The sequence below is a fragment of the Canis lupus genome, chromosome 1 (assembly GCF_048164855.1).
Source record: "Canis lupus baileyi chromosome 1, mCanLup2.hap1, whole genome shotgun sequence".
NCBI lineage: Eukaryota > Metazoa > Chordata > Mammalia > Carnivora > Canidae > Canis > Canis lupus.
In genome coordinates this window covers 86,249,966-86,272,855 of record NC_132838.1, presented here as the reverse complement: position 1 = coordinate 86,272,855, position 22,890 = coordinate 86,249,966, and the positions used below count along the sequence as shown (strand labels likewise).

The window sequence follows — 22,890 nt, the reverse complement described above, 5'->3', positions numbered from 1 at the left end:
CTCCAGATATTGTCAAACGCCCCTGAGGGACAAAACCTACTCCATTTAGAACCAGTGTGCTTGTGGAAGAAATCAACAAAATACAGAAGTTTCTCTGGTACGTGGTGATAAGTGCTATGACACCACGGGGCTGACAGGTTGGTGTGTAAGCAAGGGCACTTCATGGAGACAGGGGGATGGATGCTGGGGGTGGCATGAGGGCAGTAGGGAGGGAAATTAGGAGGCCCTGGGCAGGAAGAGGAGTGGAGTGGCATCTTGAATACTGAGCAGCCGCCTGTGGGAGACAGGAGAGAGAAGGAAGGGGGAGGAGGGAGGAAGGAGGAGGGAGGAGGAAGGAGTGATGGGGGATTACTTGTTCCAGGCAGAGGACAGGAATGAGAAAATGCAGCGGCCTGAGACAGCAGGTTACATTCAAGGACCCAGAAGCGGGTAAGAGCCGTGTCACCCAAGTGTAAAGTGCAAAGGGGGGCAGTGGGCTTTGCAGTCACAAGGCCACAGAGCACATTGTTCATAGCCCAAGGTCAGGCTTCTATTATCCTTTACGGTGAGGTTATCATCCATTTGTCTCTCGTCACTGCTGGGGAGCCCATTAAGTACTTGCCACCGTACTTGGTGCCAACAGTTAATAGACTGTAGCCTCTCGTATTTCTTCACCTGGCACTGAAATTAGCTAAGCTTCTGCAGAATCTCAGGTATGTTTTTCCTCAGGTTGGGGGCAGGGACATTTAAAAAAGATACGTAATGCATGAAAATAGGGAGGAAATAGCTTTGGCAATTTGTTCCTTTATTCAGGTTCAAACTTTTCATAAAGGTAGAAAACAGTTTTAAGGATAAAAACTATCAGCATTTTGGGGCAGCTGGGTGGCTCAGTCGGTTAAGCGTCTGCCTTCGGCTCAGGCCCACCTCGATCCCTATATCCTCATCCATCCTGCTTCTCCCTCGCCTCCCCACTTGTGCTGTCTGTCTCACAAATAAATAAATAAGATCTTTCAAAAAAATTGTCATCATTTTATTGTGCTCTTTTAGTTTCCTGTGAGTCTGGGTCGATGTCTTCTTAATATTCAGCATGACGTCTGATGTATAGAAAGTGCCTGACCAATGTTTCTTGGGTAAGCATATTTATATTTGCTATTAGTAATAGTATCAACATTTTGCCTTATTCCCTCAAGGCTGCTGTAACAAAATAGCATGTACTGAGTGGCTTATAAAACAATAGAAATTAATTTTTCACAGTTCTGGAGACTGGCAAGTCCAAGATCAAGATGAGAGTTCACAGACAGCCTACTTTTCACTATGACTTCACATGGCACATGGGGCAAGGGATCTCAGGGGTCTCATTTATGAGGGTGCTCATCCCATTCATGAAGGCTCTGCCCTCATGACCGAAGCTCCTTCCAAAGGCCAACCTCCCAATACCATCACATTCAGGATTTGGTTTCAACATACGAATTCTGAAGGGAACATTTCCATAGAGTGCAATACATGATCAACTTCTCAAGGATGTGATCTCACTGGATGACTACAGCCACCCAGGGAGGTGGTAAGTAAGGAAATGTTTTTAACTCCATTACATGTTACATCTTGCCTTTGACCCAGTATTAGCCATGACATACTTTCTTATTTTTACAGTGAAAGAAAACTGTTAACAGATACATTTTCTATCTCATAAAAGTATGTATTCTTTTGGTAGATGGATGATGGAGACAGTGGGCAATATAAGTATGTATTTTCAACTCTTTAAAATTCCATAAAAGAATAGAGGGGGAGGAGCCTTGAAAGTCAAGCTTCTCCATTTCACAGATAAGGAAACTGAGGCCACGGAGCTATTTAATATAGGGCCAGGATTATAACCTCTGGACTGCTGGGCCTCTGGACTTCTATGTTTGGGTAGGGGCCTGGAATTTGCTCATTGGTGTGCATACCTGAAAATTCCATCTCATTCTAAATGGTAGACCTCACATATCCGCACAGCTAAAGTTGTTGGATTGTGGGGGCTTCTCTTGTCCAGCTCATCTTCCCTAAATAGTTATGTTCCAGGGGAAGGTGATCTTCAAGGTCAATAAAAAATAGCACATTCAAAAAAATATATATCTGCCTATTTTTTTCATACCATTATTGAACAATGCTATCCAGGTGTCCAAATATAATAACCTGTCCTTGTTTTATTTTTTCCCAGAAGAGGAAGCAGGGGCCCTGAGAGCTTAAATACTGCATGGGATTTTGTTAGCCAAGTCAACATCTGTTTGCTTCTTAACAATGAGTCACGTCTATTCCCTATAACTAGGGCAGGAGGGCAGCTGGAACTTCCCAGCCCACTCCTTGGTCACTGCTTCCTGTTTCTGCTGCTTTTATCCTCTATGGCACAGCTTCATTGGCAAAAAAGTGAAACAGATACAACTCCCAGGGTAGGTGCCCGTATGGAGTCCCATGTCTTAGGCTCATGTTATGGTAAATTTAGGGCAAGATGTATGTCTGTCTTTACCAACAGTGTGAATAATTGAATCTCTTCCCAAGTTTTATTGCTCAATATTCCACCCAGAAAGGAACAACCAAGCACACTCAGTCTATCAAAGTCCATTGGTGAGTGTCAGATGCAGAGCTTGTCCTGTGTGAAGAGGCTAAATGGATGGGTCATCACTGAAGGAAAGAAAAAAACACCTGAAAATGTGCCTGAAAAGCAAAGCAAAGCAAAGCAAAGCAAAGCAAAGCAAAGCAAAGCAAAACAAAAACAAAAACAAAAAAACAAAAAATCCCAAGCAAAAACAATCCTTAAAAGCAGAGACCAGATATGTGTTGAGACACAAAGTCTCGTTCGCTGATCTTGCTTGTTCCTGAAACTTGAAAGCACAGGGATCTCATTTAGGAGGGCTGTGTGAGTGTGTGGTGGCAACCCTGAGGATCCAAGGAAGGGGTCTCTTTGAAGACGCACTGACTTGCTCTAGCATGTCTGGGGCACTCCCTTTAGCCCTTAAAAGAACATACTCCCATACACAGCTGTCCCATTTGCATCCCATGTATACAACTTGAATTATCCAATGGCCTGGCTCACGCCCTATTGAGACTCACTGTCTAGGACAATGGGCAACACAGAACAAATAAATGTTCAGCAGATACTACTTTAACTGAATGAATTCCAAGTTTTCAGATGCCGCTGAATAGGAACGCTTGTTCTTCAAGGCTTCACCTGCCAAGGGAAAAAAAAAAATCAAGAGCTGGTTAAGTCACAGCAGGATTAAATTCTAGCGTCCATTCATTTTCTAATTGGCATTTGGACTCAAAGGGCTTTCATTCCCTCTCAGTTTCTTGAAAACAAAGTAAAGCAAGACAAAACAAAAACAAAAAATAAACTAAACAAAACTCCTATGACTCCCAAAAAGAGCCAAAAATAATGAGTAAGTGTCTGGTCTAGGCCAGTAGATGTCCCTAATGTCTGGGGACACAGGGCTGAAGTGTGGATGGAGGGAAAGAAAGAGGGGGGGGGCCCTTTTCCCCCACACCTGCTCTGGCCCCAGTGAGAGAGACTTGGAGGGCACAGGTGGTCAGCCCAGCAGGCAGGTCCAAGCCCCATGGCCCACCAAGCTCCTTGGCAAACACTTGCTTCTAGAGTTGTGTACACCACACAGGTTTAGCCACTACGGGAGAACAGATGGGGGGGCGGGGGGGAGAGGTCCATCAGGCCCTGGAATTGGTCCAGTGTTATTTGGGCATGGGATGTAGGGTCTTGGGTGCCAGGAGCACAGTCTGGGTGGGGTGGGAGGGGTGCTGTGTATGGGTGGGCACGGATGCTGCTAGGCAGGTTCCCTTGATCCCTAGGACACCTTGCCCTGTGAGGAGCATGGCTGGAAAAAGTTTCCCTAAAAGTTACGGTCCGGGGCAGGAGTCCCAGTTGCTCAGATCAACAGGCAAGTCCTGTTCAAAGAGCACCCAAAGAATTTGTTTAAAATTCAGATTCCTCGACTCTCTTCTCAGATATTCTGGTGCAGCAGCTTTGTGGTGAGGCCCAGGAATCCTCTGTGCAATCAGAGGGGGATCGTCTGCTCCTTCCTGGCTTGGCTGCTCATCTAAGGGATGTTTACCACCAAAAGCGGGGCCTCTTTGGTGTGTCCTCCTCCCGCATTGGCCTCCTGCGGGCCCTGAGTGACTCACCCTCCTCCTGCCTTTGCTGGCCCCTTTCTGTGGTGGTCGCCAGTGCCCCCGCGGTGCTCCTGCAGACTCTGCCTGCTGCCCGACCCCACGACCACTGCTGCTCTTGCTGATCTGTCCCTCCCTTGGTGTGGGGGACCTTGTTGTCATTCCCGTGGGCACTGCTATCGGGCTGCCCTCCCTGTGCTGTTTCTGCTGCATAAAGGAGGGCCCTCTGAGCTCCAGGTTCCCTACTTTTCCTCTCTAAGCTTGGCACTAAGTGACGGTGGCACTGGGCGTCCCCAGATATGGCCTCGTGGTGCCCACCCCTCCGAATAGTTCTTGAACGTGTGCTCTGAGACCTGAGAAGGGCCCCTTGCTTTTCAAATTCCCTATTTATTAGGATGCATCTCCCCTCACCCCTCCTAGAATTTAGGGCAGTCCATTTAGCCTTCCAAAGTTTCTGAATCTCAGTGTCCAAGACTTGGCTCTAAGCCCTAAGGCCCTTCTCTCCACTCCCCCCTCCCCCTCCTTTTTTCAGGGAGTCCACATTACCTCCTACACTTCCTGGATTCCTGAAATAGGTAGGCCTGTAAACTGGGCTTCCAATGAACTCTGGCACTTTTACATGGTAGATTTCTCACAGGCTTACATAAATCATTGAGGAATCACTCCCTACTATTTTGGTGAACTTATAAAAGACCGTTGAGAAGTTTGAACACTGGACAAGGCCAAAAATTATAGAATTTGCACAGGTTTGGGGCACCTGGTGGCTCAGCGTTTGAGCATCTGCCTTCAGCTCAGGTTGTGATCCCAGGATCCTGGGATCAAGTCCCACATGGGGCTCCCTGCATGGAGCTTGCTTCTCCCTCTGCCTGTGTCTCTGCCTCTCTCTCTGTATCTCTCATGAATAAATAAATTAAATCCTGATAAAAAAAATTTGCACAGGTTTACCAGAGCAGTTTTAACATATTTTTGTCTGTGTATATCATCTATATTTATATCTATACCTACGTCTATATTTATCTATCTATCTATCTGCATTGATGAGACTGCTGGCTTCATATGTTATAGAATAATATTTGAGATATTTATTCAAGTTTGTTCCTGGGTTGATTTTCTTATTTCTTTGCCTTTATTCTGATCAATTGATTTATATATATATATATATATATATTTTTTTTTTCTATGCCTTTCATTATTTCTGGGGAAAAGTGAAGAACACTAGACAGAGAATCAAATGTTTGCCCTTTGAATGGCAAATCCACTAGTCTGGGCAAAAGAGAGAAAATTTAGAATAAACGTACCAGATTAAACCAGTTTTCCGCTTGGCAAGTAGAGAAGAATTTCCAGGAGAGAGGAGGGAAGTGGGAGAGCGTCAAGACTTGGAGCCTTTGATAAGGGGTCTGGCCAAGGTTCTGAGGGTAGGGAGACGAGAATCACTTCCCCATTTCTCCCCATCACAGGTTTTGGGGAAAGAAGGTCAGAGAGGTCAACAATATCGGTGTGGGGAGCCAGGCAGAAGTCAGAATTTCTACAGGATCCCCATGTAGTGGGGATAAAGAGTTTCTTCAAAGGCCAGAGAAGCATAAGAGCAGCGGAATATTTTATGTGGCCAAGCACTGCACAGTCATGGAAGAAATCTGCTGGGCTGAGTGATCCTGTAGTAGATGGTAAAGGGCACAGCAGGGACAGTTGGTCCTGCGCAGAGCAAGGATGCAACACCAGATGGGAATGAAGCTGTGTAAGTGGAGGCCGCCAGGATATGCGACTGACCACACCTGATGTGTCTTCCTTCATTTTTAAGAATCATCTTGCTGTAAGTATTTCAAGAGTACAGTGTGAGAAGTGCTGTATTTCATCTTCAAATTACGTCTCTGCTCTGTCATCTGTCCTTCTGAGATCCCAGTGAAATGCATGAGATCTTCTTGATGCATTCTCTATGCTTCTCACTTCCTCTTTTGTCTTTTTCATCCTTATATCTTTGTGTTTCATTCTGGATTAAATCACTAATTCTTTTTTCAGCTATGTCTAGTATCGCTTAAGTCTGTTGATTAACTTCCTTTTTTATTTTTTTATTTTTTTTAAAAGAGACAGAATGTGCAAGTGAGTGAAGTGAGTGCACAAGCCAGGGCGGGGCAAAGGGAGAGGGGAAGAAAGAATCTCTTCAGCAGTCTCCATGCCCAACCTGGAGCCTGTTGCAGGACTTGATCCATGACCCTGAGACCATCACCTGTGCCCAAGGGTCGGAAGCTTAATTGACTGAGCCACCCAGGCACTCCTGTTGATTGACTTCTTGATTCCAAGTATCAAAATTTTCATTTCTAAGATATTGAATTTGCCACTTGTTTCCTATTTTCTGCCAAAATTTTAAAGTTTGACTTTTATCTCATGAAACCTGGCAAACACAGTTCCTACCTGTATTTTAAAATCCCAATATCTGGATCCTCTGCAGCCTATTTTTGTTGCCTGTGGATTACATTCATGGCATCTAGTTTCCATAAGTGCCCAACCTTTCGTTGTGTGCAACACATAGTTTTTGGCAAATGTTTTTTCTTTTTTTTTTTTAAAGATTTTATTTATTTATTCATGAGAGACACACAGAGAGAGGCAGAGACGTAGGCAGAGGAGCTCCCCACAAGGAGCCTGATGTGGGACTCAATCCCAGGAACCCAGGATCATGACCTGAGCCAAAGGCAGATGCTCAACTGCTGAGCCACCCAGGCATCCCAGCAAATATTTTTTCAAACACAAAGTGCACAAATAATTTGAAGCCCAGAATGATGTTTGGTCCACCAAAGATAATATTTAATTTCTTTAGCCAAGTGCTTGGGACATTAATACTTCAGAGCAAAATTTATCCAAGTTCCAGATTTGATATGTTCCAGGCCACTCAGTATATCTGTAGTTCCTAAAGGGAAGAGTTTATCTCTGGCTTATTCTAACTTCTAGGGTGCAGTTCTTGGAGCTACCAGTCCAAAGTGAGGGACAGTTTATGGAATTCCTATCTTGCAAGCAAGACACTGGACACTGATGATGTTTTTCCTCCCAGCTCTGTAAAGGCATCAAAAGTATGGCTCAGTTTCTTGGCCATCTTTTTTCCAACTGGCAAATAACTCCAATCCAAAAATGGCTATAGTACCAAGCTTATCTATCTGGATTCCCATCCCTTCTATATCTGGGACTGGTTAATCGTTGTTATCCTGTTGGTCCTGTGATGCTTTCAAGACTTTTTTGTCTCTGAAGATTTCATCCGGCTTTCCTAGTCATCATTTATGAGAGGATTGGTCTGCATTCCCTAGTCTTCCAACAGAAGCAGAAGTTTTTATTAAAAATGCCTTACCAGACTTAAAGCCGAGTCATCTTGAGGCTCTGGCCATGACTCTGTGGAAAAAAAAAAAAAAAAAAAAGACGAGGTTGGATGAGACAGACTCTCAGGAGCCGTGGTGATCTGGGGCCATAGACTATGATGAGACTTTAAAAAGAGGACTGTACTGTATTTTAATATCCTTGGACAGATTCAAATGAATCTTCAGAAAGACAAAATGCAAATGTGGTCTTGTTAGAGCTTGCTGATGAGCCTGAGTTTTTTGAGAGTCTGAGGAATACCTAAGAAGGAAAAAGGAAAGCAAGCTATTTTTAATGACCTTATGACTTTGAATTTCTAATGGGAGTCAGCCTACCGGTCTGGGCTTGGGTTACTTGGCAGAGAGGACCCTGTTATTGTGACAAACTGGCTCATGCCTTAAACCTGCATTCACGTGGGAGTAGGGGTGAGGAGGGAGGGGTACACTATGCTCTGTAGGAGGAAGCCACATTCTATAGAAAGGCCTACTTTGTCCCTCACCTGGAGGGGGATGCTTGTGGGATAACTTCTAGTACCAGCCCAGTTGCCACCCCCCTCTCCTTGCCTGTAGGAAGCTGAGCACCTCACCATGAAGTGCACCATGAAGAGAACCCTCACAGTTCATGATGTGTGACTTGAAATAGGCTTGAGACATCGAGGGACCCGAGAGAGCCTTCATTCTACAAGAACCTTTGGGCAGTTGCACCATTTACTTTGCTCCAGACAACCCTACTCCAGAGACTGGGAGGTAAACTCGAAGACGAAGAGGGGATGACCTGGCAGTCTGCTGGTGTGAGCTATTACTTCAAGCCAAGATGACTGCTTCCCTTATTTTTGTCCTGAATATGCTCTATCAGAGACGGTCTCTCAGTGACCACCAGAGCTGGGACTCCCTGCACTGAGGCTGGGGAGAGCCCGGCCAGGCAGCCTTGCACTGCTTGTTGTACAACAGCTTTTGCGCTGCAGAGGCGAACATGTGAGGTAGGTGATGCAGACCAGGAGCATTTATAACAAGGGTCCCGGACACTCGACAAATCTGAAATAGAAACCACTCAGTCTCAGGAACAAATTGGACTTGAGACTTGAACACCTCTGTTCCTCCATTTGTCTTATTTCAGGTTTCCCACCACCCCCCTCTCTGTGGACTAGCTTTTTCTATTTTTCTATGAACAAATGGAAAAATACAATTGCCGAGAATTACCAATGTTAGATTTCCACTCCAGCTACTAGAAAGACAAAGCTTTCTCTCTTTCTCTCTCTTCCAATTCCAAATTCTGGAGTCATTTGCCTTCCCCTGTCCCAATAGACCGTGGTCATGGGGCAGGGCCATGAAACAGAAGGATGACATCAGGGTCCATCCCTTTAATCATCTGGCTGGACAGCAGTTCACAGGAAAGGTGTGGGGATATGGAGGGTGGTGCCAAACGACATTATTAAAAGGGCTCCACCAAGGAAAGCTCTTTGATAGGATCCAAATTGTTATATTTATGAACATTCTGGAAAAACTCTCCATTCAATCAAGAACTGATAAGCAAGTCACTAATAGATTATAGCCACAAAATAATTATGATCGATTGGATAATAGCTAACGGATGTCGGTTATGGAATTTCTTAAATTTGTGTTTAATATCTGAGTCTGTATATTATTTTGGCGTATATAGAAAAAAAATCCCAGATGTTTTAAAGAGCATCACCAGAAAAATATGCATGAAAATATTAACAGAATCATATTGATTTAGTTGCTGGGAGGATGTCCAGTCCAATTTCCTACTTTACTGATGAAGGAACCGAGAAGCCGAGTGACAGGATTGTAAAGATATATATTTTTTAAATTTTATTTATTTATTCATGAGAGACACAGACAGAGAGGCAGAGACACTGGCAGAGGAAGGAGCAGGCTCCCTGCAGTAAGCCCAGTAAGCCTGATGCAGGACTCGATCCCAGGACCCTGGGATCACGACCTGAGCCAAAGGCAGATGCTCAACCACTGAGCCACCCAGGTGTCCCTAGTAAAGATATTTTTAAAGCTACTTTTAGAGGAGGTCCCTGGGTGGCTCTGTCAGTTAATCATCTGATTCTTGATTTTAGGGTCATGGGTTCAAACCCCACATTGGACTCCATCAGATAAATAAACAAACAAACAAAGCTACTCTTAGATTTTCATCCTAAGTGCTTAAAAAATATCTTTGAAAATAGTGGTTAAGAAAAAAGACTAAGGACAAATAATGGAGCAGATAGCCTGTTACAAAGAATTGGGAGTATTAAACGATTTGATGAAAGAAGATTATTTAATTTTTTATATGTATATATACCAGAGTAGAAACGGTTTATTTTCAGCAACATTACTCTTGCTTCAGGTGTGTATCTATTATCTGTTAAGCTGATCCTCGCAAATTGTCCCAATTCTTAGACAAAGGCAATTGATTCATGGGTCTCTTAGAAAGAAAAACTAGTTGGGTGTGTTACAGCCACATGAATCATGTGGGATACTGCTTAAAGCTATATTTATCATGGATGAAAGAATGTTTTTAAGGGAAACTATGAGTCTACCTAAAATTACACGGTTCACCTCTATTCACAGGGACTCATTTTTTTCAGGATGTTGTTGAGTGTGCTGCAAAAATACTTTCTAAACTGTTAGCACTGCAGTAAGAAGCTCTGCAAGGGTTGCTAGAAGTCACCCTTAGAAGCTGGGATTTCTCCTGGAAGCTCACATTTCTTGTCTTTGTTTTAACTTAACTGCCTTCTCGAATCCTCTTGCTACCTGGTTACATGTCTTCGGCTGCATTTAAACTTTTCCACTTGTCACCTTTCTTTTTTTCCTCTAATCCAAACTATAAACCACAGTCACGTGAGGATCCTTCTATGCCACTTGTGTCCTCTTCCTGCCTCAAGAAGCTTCGGTGGCTCCCTCTGACCTCCAAGATTAAATTCCAGACCCTCATCCTGAATTTCAGCATCCTAGCATATGACATATGTCGTTGGCCATGCTTCTTTATACTTTTAAAACAATTTCTTTACCTCGGGAAGGAGAAAAGAAGATGAGGTTCAGAGTGTGCATGAAGCATTTCAGGCTCGACCTCCACGATAAAGTTTTATCGCATTTATCTTCTATTCAGAGGCTGCCATGATTCTTCTTAAGAGGCAAGGACAAAAGCAGCTGGCCAGTAGCGAAGGCATGGACAGCCAGACCAGCTTTCTGCCAGGAATTTACCTCTAGGGAGGCTGATCATTGGCTGGGCTCACCCTGTAACTTTTGTTTTCTTTTAATCCCACTCCCTCTCCAAGCCAGGAGCTAGTTCTTTCCAGAGCCTGTTCTCAATGGTCATCCCCTTGCCGACTGTGTGGAGGCTGGCCCTTGGAGCCCTTTTCTGTCCTTGCGATCTGACGCTGTCTCTGCTGTGACTCGTGGCTACTCATTTATTCTTATGCTTGCTCACTATTTCCAGGCTTCATCTTGGTCGTTTTGGTGCCCCTCCTCCCTTTGAGTGCTCCAAACCACCAGCACGCACGTGAGAAGCCACATGCTGCAGTGGTTAAGAGCACAGGCTCTCTTAACCCAACCATCTGGGTTTGCAACCCAGCACTCTGCTGCACTGGTTGTGTGGCTGAGGCAGGTCACATACCCACTCTGGGCCTCCATTTCTTAATCTGTAAAATGGAGCTAGGATACCACCTCCTCATGGGCTTGTGGTGGGGCTTACTTGAATCACTATGAGTATAGTGATCAGTTAATCTCAGCTGAGCTGTTCTACCTCCAGGAAGTCCAGTCTCTAATACCACAGTTCTTCATGGAAACTTCTGACTCTTTTTGGGGCGTGGCCAGGCCCTGAGCTGGATTGGTTTCTCTCAGTTAAAATTTGCATCTGCCTTCCTTTACTTCTTCTTCTTTTCCTTTTTCTTTTCTTTTTTTAAGATTTATTTATTTATTTGAGAGAGAGAGAGAGAGCAAGGGAAGGGGCAGAGGGAGAGAGAATCTCAAGCAGACTTCATACTGAATGGGGAGCCCACTGCAGGGCTCCATCTCATGACCCTGAGATCATGACTTGAGCTGAAACCAAGAGTTGGATGGTTGCTCAGCTGACTGCACCATCCAGGCACCTCCTTCCTTTTCTTCCCTTAAAACAAATCTCTTCTTTGATTTCTATGGATTATGATGGCCCCATAATCTTTCATGTGTCTCAACCACTTGAATGGCTTTTTCTGAAATATCATAGCCTTTCCTGTATTAGCTACCTATTTTGATGCTGAATCTTGTACTGACCAGTATTGTTCCTTGACCAATTCTTACCTCTCTATTTATTCTTTCCAACCACATTGAAACGATGGAAGGACCAATAATCATCACTTTGAATCATTCATAGTCTTCAGAACAGTAGACATTGAATCAGTATTTATTTGTCTGAATGAATTGTTTGAATAATGACACTCTTCTTAAAGAGCCTAGGAGCCTTTCAGAATGGTTTTGGAGGTATTGACTTGAGAAGAGGAGATCTGATGGGTGAAAATGTCTTGATTGCTGGCATTCCTTGTGCTTCTCTGGATCATGCTCTGGCTAGCCTGAAAGATCTGAAGGCAGGAAGAACCATCACTGTCCACTGGGGAAGTGGCATCACACTGCCCTTAGGAAGAAGTGAGTTCACAAGCTCTGTCAGCAGACGTGACCTAATAACTGAATGAGAGTATAAAGAAAAAAGGATTATGAAAAAAAAGCCCCCCAAACAAAAAACTGGTTGAAGTATTTGGAGTATGAGAGCCAAGGAATCTGACCTGAAGATGACTTTACAGGCTCTGACTCAGTGAGCGAGTTGTCTTTCCCCTTCCAGCCTCAGCCTGCTACCATGTAAAATGAAAGTATGGGCTGGATCTTGTCTTCATTTTCTCTATGACAATAAATATATATGTGTGGGCATATAGTTTTTAATAGATCTTAATGATGGTATCACTTTGTATTTTATTTTTTATTATTTTTTAAATATCCTATTTATATATTTGAGAGAGAGACAGAGAGATAGCAAAAGACAACAGGAGTTGGGAGGACAGGGAGAAGTAGACTCTCCTGCCAAGCAGAGAGCCCAATGTGGGGCTCGATCCCAGGACCTTGGGATCATGAACCAAACTGAAGGTAGTTGCGTAAATGATTGAGCTACCCAGGTAACCCTGTATTTTATTTTTACTGATACTTGTTCTTGCAACGTTGCTTTTGAACCCCAAGACAAAGAATATCCTCACTAAACCAGTGTCCCCTTATCTCCCCAGTGAGACCACCATACACTCATTGTTTAAGCCAGAAATCTGGGAGTTCCTGATTCTTTCTCCAACTCACTCTTCTCATCCTCTTGGTGAGCAAATCCTATCAGTTCTGCCCCAAATATAGATCCCCAACTTATCTGCCAAATCTCAGGCCTATCTATTCTTCCCATGTCATCTCTCTTACTTTCATCTTAATGCAAGCCACAGCAACTTTTCATTTAGATTTCTCAAGTAACCTTTCACTCTGCTCTCCTTCAATCTATTTTTAGCACGGCAGCCAGAGTTATCTTGGAAAACCATAAATTTGATCATACCTCTTTCCTGCTTAAGAAACTTCAGTATTTTCCTTTTGTGCTTACAATAAAATTTAAATTCATCGCAATAGCCTGCAGGGTGATAGCATCTGGCCTCTGCTTGCTTCTCTAAGCACAGTCCAGGACACTCTATTTTACACACTTCCTTTGGCTACATTTTCCTCTTTTGAATTTCTGAAACAATCCTTGTTATTTCATAATTCACGGTCTTTGCCCTTGCTGTTCGTTTTTTGTAGAATGTCTTGGTCTTGACTTTTGAAAGCTGAGCTCTTCCTCATTGATCAGAATTCGTACTTTGGGATTACATCAATGTGTATTTTTTTAAAAGGAAAAAAAAAAACCTTACACCTATATATTTGTCTGTCACAATAATGTGTAATAATATCACACAGTTTCTGTTTTCAAAACTTAATCTGGCAAATTTGTCAATGACTTCATTAAAATTGATCTTTCAATATTCAGATCTAATAGAATTAAATAAAAATCTTACCACACAGTAATATTCAGATATTATAAAATCGGCCATATCATTGCTTTTTGGAAATAGATTCTAGTGGCTTTCAAATTCTCATTTTTTCTTCACTCAAAAAAAAAATACACTGCACTAAAGTATCTTCACTAGAAAATTTATCATAAATTTGTTGTCATTGGGTAGAAACTTCTAAAGATCTCGGCTGCAAAAGGCCAGACAAAATCATGAAATGGTAGCAAACATGGGCAATATTTGATACATTGCTTTAGACCAAGTGTCCAATTCTTGGTAAAAGTGATTGCGGCATTCAAACATTGTCCTTTTGATTTTGCTGTTGCTGCTGGTCTTTTTCAAAATTTGATTTTTTTTCCATGTAAATGCCCATTTTCTTATATTCATTGTCATATAAATATCAGTCATCTTTACATTTTGTGTAGGCTGATATTCAAGGAAAAAATTTAAATGCCTGGAGTTTCACACACATTGTTCAAAGCCACCTCTGTCTCTTTGCAAATCTATTTGTCTGATTAACCTCATCGAAAGCTCACTCCAGAAAAAAAGCTAATTCAGAAAAGAAAAATAGCCTCAGCTGAAAGCAAAATCTTGACTGATCTTCTTGTGTCCACATTTTCTTTTGGATCTTAGAGTACTTCAAAGGTTGGGATTAACTTTTTAAAATTTGCCTTTCCTCTGTGTACAGCTTCAAATGAACACTCCACTGTGTCCAGAAAAGCCTTTTCACTCTTATACTGACACTGTGCTGCATTTCCCATCAATGAATCTTTTCAAAATGATGAAAAGAAGGAATACATTTTTTTTTCTTTCCCCAAAATATCACACATGAAGAAAACTTCCAAAATAGCCAACTCTTCAAAGGTTTGGGAGGATGATTTGCACAAGGTACAGACAAGGATTTGGATTAACTTCTTTGATTTCTTAGCCAAACACCGCAGAGGGAGATAGCTGTCATTACAGCATTTCTATGTCCTTGACCACGATAGAGGTTTATGTCCAGTCCTTCCCCACGCAGTTGCGTTGTGACTTTCATGTGAGTTTAGCAGCAGTTATCCCAGAAATGGGAAAGAAACTCAAGAACCAGTCTTTTCTCTCCAATTTGCCATCCTTAATATGGACGTAAGTGAGCACTTCGCATTTGATCACCGTGTGACACATGGCGTAGAGTGAATGGTATCAAAAGGAACCAAAGGTTAAGATCCCTGAATAGAGACCAAAGTTAACTCAGATTATTCCACATCTCCTTGAACCTCAGGTAGAAACAGATACAGGTCACTGAGAGTTCTCAATCAATTCAGGTTAGTATAACTGGATACTATAGACCGGGTGGTTTAAGCAATAAACCTTAATTCCCACAGTCTGGAGGCTGGGAAATCCAAGATCAGGGTGTGGGCAGACCTGATATCTGGGGAGAGCACACTTGATACTTTGTACATGGTCATCTTCTTGTGGTAGCTTCACATGGTAGAGAGTAGACAGTGCAGGGCAGGTCATCTCTCGTGTCTTTCCTCAATAAGATAGGAAGCCCATTGTGAGGGACCCACCCTCAAGCAACACCACAAGAGACACCAAGAGACACCACATTGGGGATGAAGGGATCAACTGACTTTGGGGGGACACAGACATTCAGATCATAGTACTGAGTCCGTGTACATTAGGGGCTGATTGTATAGTGGTTCTTCAAATTAACTTCCATGTTGAAAACAGTGTGTTGTTAAAGGGTAGGTAATAAAAATGTGCTGATTTACATTTTACATGTATATTATCAAAACTCAACAGTAACTGTAGCAACTGTTTAGAACTTAGATCAAGAAAATTTTTTTTTTCTGGGAAAAGTAATTTATTACTGACATTGTTTAGACTTGTCAGCGTATGATGATGACAAAAAGCAGGCTAATTTTAGCCAGTTTTATTACTACTCCTAAAGTTTCTAAATACTAAAAACTAAATGCTAAAAACTCTGTTTCCCAGCTGTGGGTCCACACACGCCCCTAAGAGCAATCTTCCCTGGTTTGACTATGCATGCCCCCTGCATTTCATCTTCAGCTCCAAATTCTCTTTATCTCCTGGAGAGCATTTGTAACACTTTGCAATTATATATTAATTTGTTTGTTTATGTAAGGTGTGTGTCTCTTCCACTAGATTGTAGTTCATATTCCCTGTGAGGGAAGAAACTATATCTCTTCTGTTCACCTTTATATTTAGGTTCTTCCATAGTGCCTGGCAGATAGTGGGCTGGCAATAATATTTGTGGAATCGATGAATGAAGGGAGATTTCACAGTGGTTCATAAAGAGCAAAAGATCCCCAGAGGCTAGTGTTTCAAAGAAGTAACATTATTTACAAATACCTCCTTTGGGTTCTGTTACTCCTCAGAAGTATATTGAGAGTTCTGTTGTACACTCATATGATCCCATCAAAAGTGATCATCAGAAAGCATATTTCATTAAAGAATTTAATTGTGCTGCCTCCTCTTTAGTAAGTTCAGACATGTTCCATTTTAAATGAAGGCAGAGTATTAACTTGAATTCCACCAGGGAATGCAGGGCAGTTAGCCCCCCCTCCCCCCCCCTATATCCAGACACAGAGATGAAGCAAGATCTTTTGTAATTTGGGGATTTGAAATGAAAGCAGTTCCAGTTTTAGGAAGTGGATGGAGAGAGTGAAAAAAAAAATGGGAGGGCATGGTATCAGAATAATGGCCTCCCTAAAATATCCACTTACGAATCCCTGGAAACCATGAATATGTTGAGTGGCAAAAGGAACTTTGTAGATGGGACTAGATTAAGGATTTTGAGATGAGATACAGAGATTACCCTGGAATATCTGGGATCCTGATAGAGGAAAGAGGGAGACAGGGAAGTCAGAGAAGGAGAAGTGATACAGAGGTCACGGGGCACCAGGGTGGCTCAGTTGGTTGAGTGTCTGCCTTTGGCTTGGGTCATGATCCCGGAGTCCTGGGATCAACCCTGCATTGGGCTCCCTGCTCGGCAGGGAGTCTGCTTCTTCCTCTCCCTCTGCACCCCCACCCAGCCTGTGCTCTCTCTCGCTATTTCTCTCTCAAATAAATAAATAAAATCTTAAAAGAAAAACAAAACAAAACAAAAAAACAAAAGCAAAACAAAACAGAGGTCAGAGTCAAATTTAAAGACTCAGAGAGGCTCAAAGATGCTACATTGCTTCTGGATTGATATAGAGGAAGGGGCCATGAGCTAAAGAATGCAGTAAGTGATCTCTAAAAATTGGAGGCTACAGAAGAAATGCAGTCCTGTTGACAATTTATTTTAGCCCAGTGAGATTGACTTCCGACTTGTGACTTCTAGAACTGTAAGATAACATATTTGTGTTAAATCAAGCCATTTAATTGGTAGTAGTTTGCTACAATAATAGTACAACGGGTCCTGGAGCCAATCTGCTCAAGTTCTCTTGTGGGTGCTGAGTGCCTTAAGATGTGGCTGTTATCTGCAACAAAAGAGCTGAAGAGGGGATGAGGGGAAATACTTTGAGCTTGGGCCTGGTAAGGGCACAGTGATGGTTACACTAAATCCCTTAATGTTGGTGAAACCAACCAATAACCAGCTATGTTGCTTGTACCAAGGTATAACAACCAGATTCTAGCATATTGTGATTATTTCTGTTCTGACATATATAGTTGTTCTCTGTACCATATTAGAAAAAGATTCGTGTCAGCAAAACTCAATTCTTTACTTTTTATATGTGATGAAGATTCATTTTAAAATTTAAGTATTAAGGGGGTGCCTGGGTGGCCCAGTCAGTTAAGTGACTGCTTTTAGCTCAGGTTCTGGGATGGAGCTCCCCACGGGTTCCCGGTTCAGCCAGGAGCCTGCCACTCCCTGTCCCTCTGCCTGCCACTCCTCCTTCTCTCTTGCTCTGTGAAGTAAATAAATAAAATCTTTTTTAAAAAATTAAAAACTTAAGTATTAAATATATATACATATACACATAATTCTTAGCATTGCATAGAATGTGTTTTTTAGGATTCAATTCTTCATGTTTTAAAATAGAAGTATAGTGTTCCAAGATATAAAGCATATTCACATATTAGTTTCCATGCTATTGTTTTTTTGTTTTGTTTGGCTATTTTGACTACCCCAGGATGAAGAAAACTGAATGTAGAGTTAAACATTTCATGTAACATCGACTATTACAAAAGAAAACCATTTATTTATGAAATAGCCCAGCTATGGATTCTCTAGTCTTCTCTATTGCTAGATTTTAGAAGGGCAAAAAAAAAAAAAAAAAAAAAGAAAAGAAAAAGAAAAAGACAAGAAAAGGAATAAAATGAAGCATGAAATAGAAGAGAAAGTAGAATTTACACCACGATAGTGTGCTCATATTTTATCAGAGCCTGCCCATCCTTTCGCTGATACATTTTCCCCCCAGCTTGACATTTTAAAGGCTTATTTTAAATTTATCTCTTCTGTATTAACAGGTGAGAAGTAGCTGATTCAACATATAGCAACTACTCTGGTTACTTTCATCTAGATTTTCTCTTACAGGGTAATTGGGTTTCTGCGGCCCTAGACACATAATGATTGGAAATCATGGTAGCAATTCTATATGGAGCCATCTCAATTTATCCTTCCTCTGTGTGTGTGTGTGTGTTGAAGTACTGGTCTATTCCTACAGCTATCTAGAAACGAATCCCATTTTGGAGTTAACTGAATTTAACTTCTACAAATGGAAGTGCTTTAAAAATTTTTATTTGCAACTGCTCTGCATTCTCAAAAAGGGTAGGAAATAACCTAACTTGATAGTTTTTCATGATCCACAGCACACACACTCTTGACTTTTAATTCCTTAAAGTCTTGGTATTTTATAAGCACTAGTTCCTATTCTTTCTTTCTTCCTTCCTTTCTTTCTTTCTTCTTTCTTTCTTTCTTTCTTTCTTTCTTTCTTTCTTTCTTTCTTTCTTTCTTCTTTCTTTCTCTTTCTTTTTCTTTTTCTTTTTTTCTTTTTCTTTTTTTTTTTTTTTTCCGTGCAAGGAAGTGACTGGTTTCATTGTACCGGGTGTTGTCTTTTATTTCTCAGCTATGCTCCCTTACTGCTCATTCAATTGCTGAATAATTAAAAGCAGCTCTTTCCAGCCAAAAATACTTTTCAAGTTAACATATTTTTTTCCTTAAATTTTTGTCCCCCACTACTTACTTCTGCATCCAGTGTTGTTCCAGCTTGCTGAGCATTCCAGAGAGCGTTTCAGGTTAGCCAAGAGTTGGAAATATTGACCATGCTGACCTGAATTCTTTCCAGATGCATACTTGCATACCTTTAACTAGAGTGGTTATTTCTCACTAAAAGACCAAAACCTGGAAATAGTAGGACAAAATTATGTGCTTCTTCTTGGTGAGATATCAATGTTAGCATTTTACTTCCCCTTCCTGGTTTGCAGCCTGACCTTTGGAAGTGAAAGGACAATAATAAAATAATGACACATGAGAAGCAATGGGTTCTATCCCAGAACTATCTCTGGAGTGAAAGGAGGGGAAGATGGCATTAGGCTGGCATTGACTACTTAAAAGACTGAAGGAATCTGGTACATAATATTATGGGTTTTGCTTTCTCATCTATAAAATAAAGAGGTTAGGGCACCTACGTGGCTCAGTCTGTAAAGTGTCTGCCTTAGGCTCAGGTGTTGATCCCAGGGTATTGGGATGGAGTCCCACATCATCAGGCTCCCTGCTCAGCCCAGAGCCTGCTTTTCCCTCTTCCTCTGCCTGCTGCTCCCCCGACTCTTGTGCTCTCTCTCTCTTTGTCAAATATATAAATAAAATCTAAAAAAAGTAAATAAATTAAGTCAAGAGGTTAGATCAGGTGATTTATAAGAGGCTTCCTTACTCTTGGATATTCTATGGTCTATGACAACGGTTGGAGTCTACAGAGTAGAAGATGCAGAAATGCCTGAAATTTGCTTCTTATTCCTAAACATTCTTGAATTCTAAATTGGAATGTCTTGGGTAAATGCCTTAAGCAGCTAGATTTCCCTTGACTTATGAGGAATGCACAAAAGTTGACCTTTTTAAATACAATTATTAGTAAAAGGCATATAAATGACACATTGGAAAGTCAGAAAATCAATAGCTTCCTTTTCATGTGTACAAATCTTTCTTATTAAGATGAAAATGCTCCACAGATAACATCTTATTTGTTTGTACAACATCCGGAGGCGGGAAATGGTAGCAGTAATCCCAAGTGAATAAGGGAAGTTTGCTAAGTAACTCTGTTTTCCTGGGTTCTTTTGGCTTTGGGCCTAACTGCTAGATGATGTTATTCAGGTAAATGAATGCATGACTAAGGTTAAAAAAAAAAAAAAAAAAAGGCAAGACTCTTGGTGACATCTTGTATCATTGGGAAATTTTATGAAGTCTAAGTGACTAACTTCGAGTCAGATAGGTCATGGGTTATTAAATTGAAGTCACCAAGTGAGCACTTTAGGGCTTTGGCTATGACTGCTGTATTATGTAGCACAAGGAAAATGGGGCAGGAAGTGAAGGGTGAATTTGAATGGAAGGGTAATGGTTATTAGAAAAGGATACCAAGGATCTCCAATTCTATTTGCATAAGTAAGTGTGCTATAGGTTTATCACTCATTCATTTATTCAAAAATATTTATTGAGCACCTAGCTACTCTCTGTTGGGTCTTGGGAATAAGGATCCAGTAGTGAAGAAGACTGACACATTGTGGTGGGGAATAGGGAAAAGAGAGGTAGTAATAAATAGGATTATTCAAATTAAGATATAACAATAAATTCCAGGAAGGCCACGAAACTAGATAATATGGCCCAGAGTGACCACGGTACAAGCAGGGGTGAGGATATTAATTAGGTGGAAACCTCTCTGAAGAATTGACTTTTGGAGATGAAGCATGAATGATAAGGAGGCAGTCACAGGAGCATGGGCGAGGAGCATTCCAGGCAGAGGAAAGGGCAAGCACAGAGCCCCCGAGGTGGGCAGCGTTTGGAATGTCTGAGAACAACCACAAGGCCAGTGTAGTTAGAGCAGAGGGGGTGGGGAGCTGGCAAGACATGAGGCCTTGTGGGCCAGGGCATGGAATTTGAGTTCTAAATGTAAGAGAAAGCCATGGGAGGATTTTAAGCAGAGCAGTGACATAGTCTGATTTACATAAAAAAAAAAAAAAAAAAAGATCTGTGAAGAATGGATTATGGATTGTAGCAGAACAAGAGTAGAAGCAAGGAGACTTTTCCCTTAGTCCAGATGGGAGATGATGGGGGTTTGAATTTGAATGGAAGCAGGGGCTTTCCAGGAGAGAAATTTAGGGCTCATATTTAGATTAATGGGCCAGAACAAAGGGAAGAATATGTACCCTAAATCACTGGATTATTGCCCTAGGAAGATAGAAAACTAACAAGGAACAGAAAAAAAAGGGAGGGGGGGATACCAAGTTTTGAAACACAAGAACATTTGGGCATTTCTTGCATGTTCTTTAGCAGAAGGACACAAAGTTAAGAAAGCTAGGTTTCCTAAGTAGAACAGAATCTGTCATCACCCATGCAGCCTGTCATTGTCTGCCGGGGACAAGTATGAAGAGCCATGAAGAATCAAGCCTCATGCTGGGAATGATCCCTGGGTGGGAATTCGAGAGCCACAAAGCCAGTGTTGACTGTGTACCATACTCAAGGAAGAATACAAAAGTCACACAAACAGAAGAGTAGAAAAATAAGTAGATCAGAAGCTAAGGGGATCTGACCCACTAACCCATCCGATGAGGTGACTTTGCACAAGTCACTTCTCTGAGCCTTCCTCCTAGTGAAATGAAAAGCATGGACTGAGTTCTCTGTAAGGAATTTCCTAAAGTGTTTCCCTGTATAAATCTCAAATCGACTTCTTGCTTTGCAAAAATATGCCATCTGAAACAGTTGTTTTTAATGGGGGCAATTTTGACCCCCCCACCTCCAATAACACTTGATAGTGTCTGGAGGTGGGAGTGGAATGCTACTGGCACCTAGCACGAGAGGCCAGCGGTGCTGCTGAATATCCTACAATGCTCTGGGTGGCCCCTGCAAACACACGACAGTGAGTGAAACCACCCAAAATGTCAATAGTACCGAGGATGAGAAACCTTGGTGTGAGAAATGACAGAGGTGCTAACAGGTTGCAATAACAGGATCACGGGTGAAGACTTACCAGCTGCTGTAAAAAAAAAAAATCTTCAGTTCCTTCCAAAAGTTTGAGATGGAGCCCCTATTATATAACCATTAAGCAAACAAACAGAAAAACAAACAAAAGTGCAAAAATAATTTTGAGAACCCAAAAGCAAAGGATCCCACCACCAAGCAAGTGTCTCCCCAGAGCTGGGGGGTGAGTCTCCTGAGGCAGACAGCAGGGGCAACAGGCCTTCAGCCCTCTCCTGTGTGAGTCAGGCCCGGCAGCGGAAGGAGGGCCCAGGCTCTTTGATCTGGGAATGCAGCAGAAGACCTTACTTAGCAAACATTCAAGATTTCCAGTGAGTCATTTGCCGGTGGCTTTGCTCTGCTGGCTCAGGTCCTCCTGTGTTTTGGTTCGAGAGAGGCTGAAGAGGCAAAACAAGCTGCTTTGTTTCTCTTTAATTTGCACTGACGTTGAGCAATACCTAGCACTTGGGCTCGTGCCTCTGCCTCTGTGAGGGCCTCCACAGCTGGGCCCCCGTGGAGCATGTCAGAACCCCGAAGGGTCCCTGGGAGCAATGATTTTAATATGGCATGGAATAGTAGACGTTAGTATTAAATTATTTAAAATACAAACATTAAATAACATTTCCGGTTATATTCAGAGAGAGGACAGATGTTCCCCAGCATGCCCTAGAGGCAGCCAAGAGTAAAATAAAGATGGTTGTACTGTGAGGGGAAGTGTCCTAACTGAAGACACAGGAAACATTTCTGACTCACCTGTTTGTGTAGTCAGTGCCTCCCTCTCGGCACCATCCCCATCCCTCTTGTGACTTATCTCAGCCCAATCGAATTCGAGAGAAACTTCTTCCTTGCCTTGCCGAGCACTTGTGTCTTGGTGGTCCAACCTCAGGAAAGCTAACTGTAAAGTCCTGAGCTGGAGCGATCATTCAGGTTACATTTTTTTTTTTTTTTTTTTTTTTTTGAGATTCCAGGGTCACGGGGAGATTCTGACCTAAATCATCTGGATGAGCTATCACATTGTGTGCTGCTTTGTCTGTTGAGATTTGGCAACCGCCCAGCCACACTCATCCAATGGGTCGTCCTGGGCACTGGCTCACACTGCAAAATAGAATTTCAGGCTCAGTGATTTCTAATCTGCTACCACACGCCATTTTCTCTTGGAAGAGGGCAGATTGCTTCACCGATCTCTGTTTCATATTTTGAAAAAATTGAGATGATAATG

General features: G+C 42.1%; 1 long non-coding RNA gene across 1 annotated transcript; it reads right to left on the bottom strand.

Moving 5' to 3' along the window:
• Positions 1–1,046: 1,046 nt before the first annotated feature.
• Positions 1,047–22,645, bottom strand: LOC140639749 (uncharacterized). Its single transcript, XR_012036365.1, has 3 exons — positions 22,425–22,645; positions 7,466–7,506; positions 1,047–3,184 (listed from the first exon to the last, which is right to left on the bottom strand). It is a non-coding gene; the product is annotated as an uncharacterized lncRNA (long non-coding RNA).
• Positions 22,646–22,890: the final 245 nt, after the last annotated feature.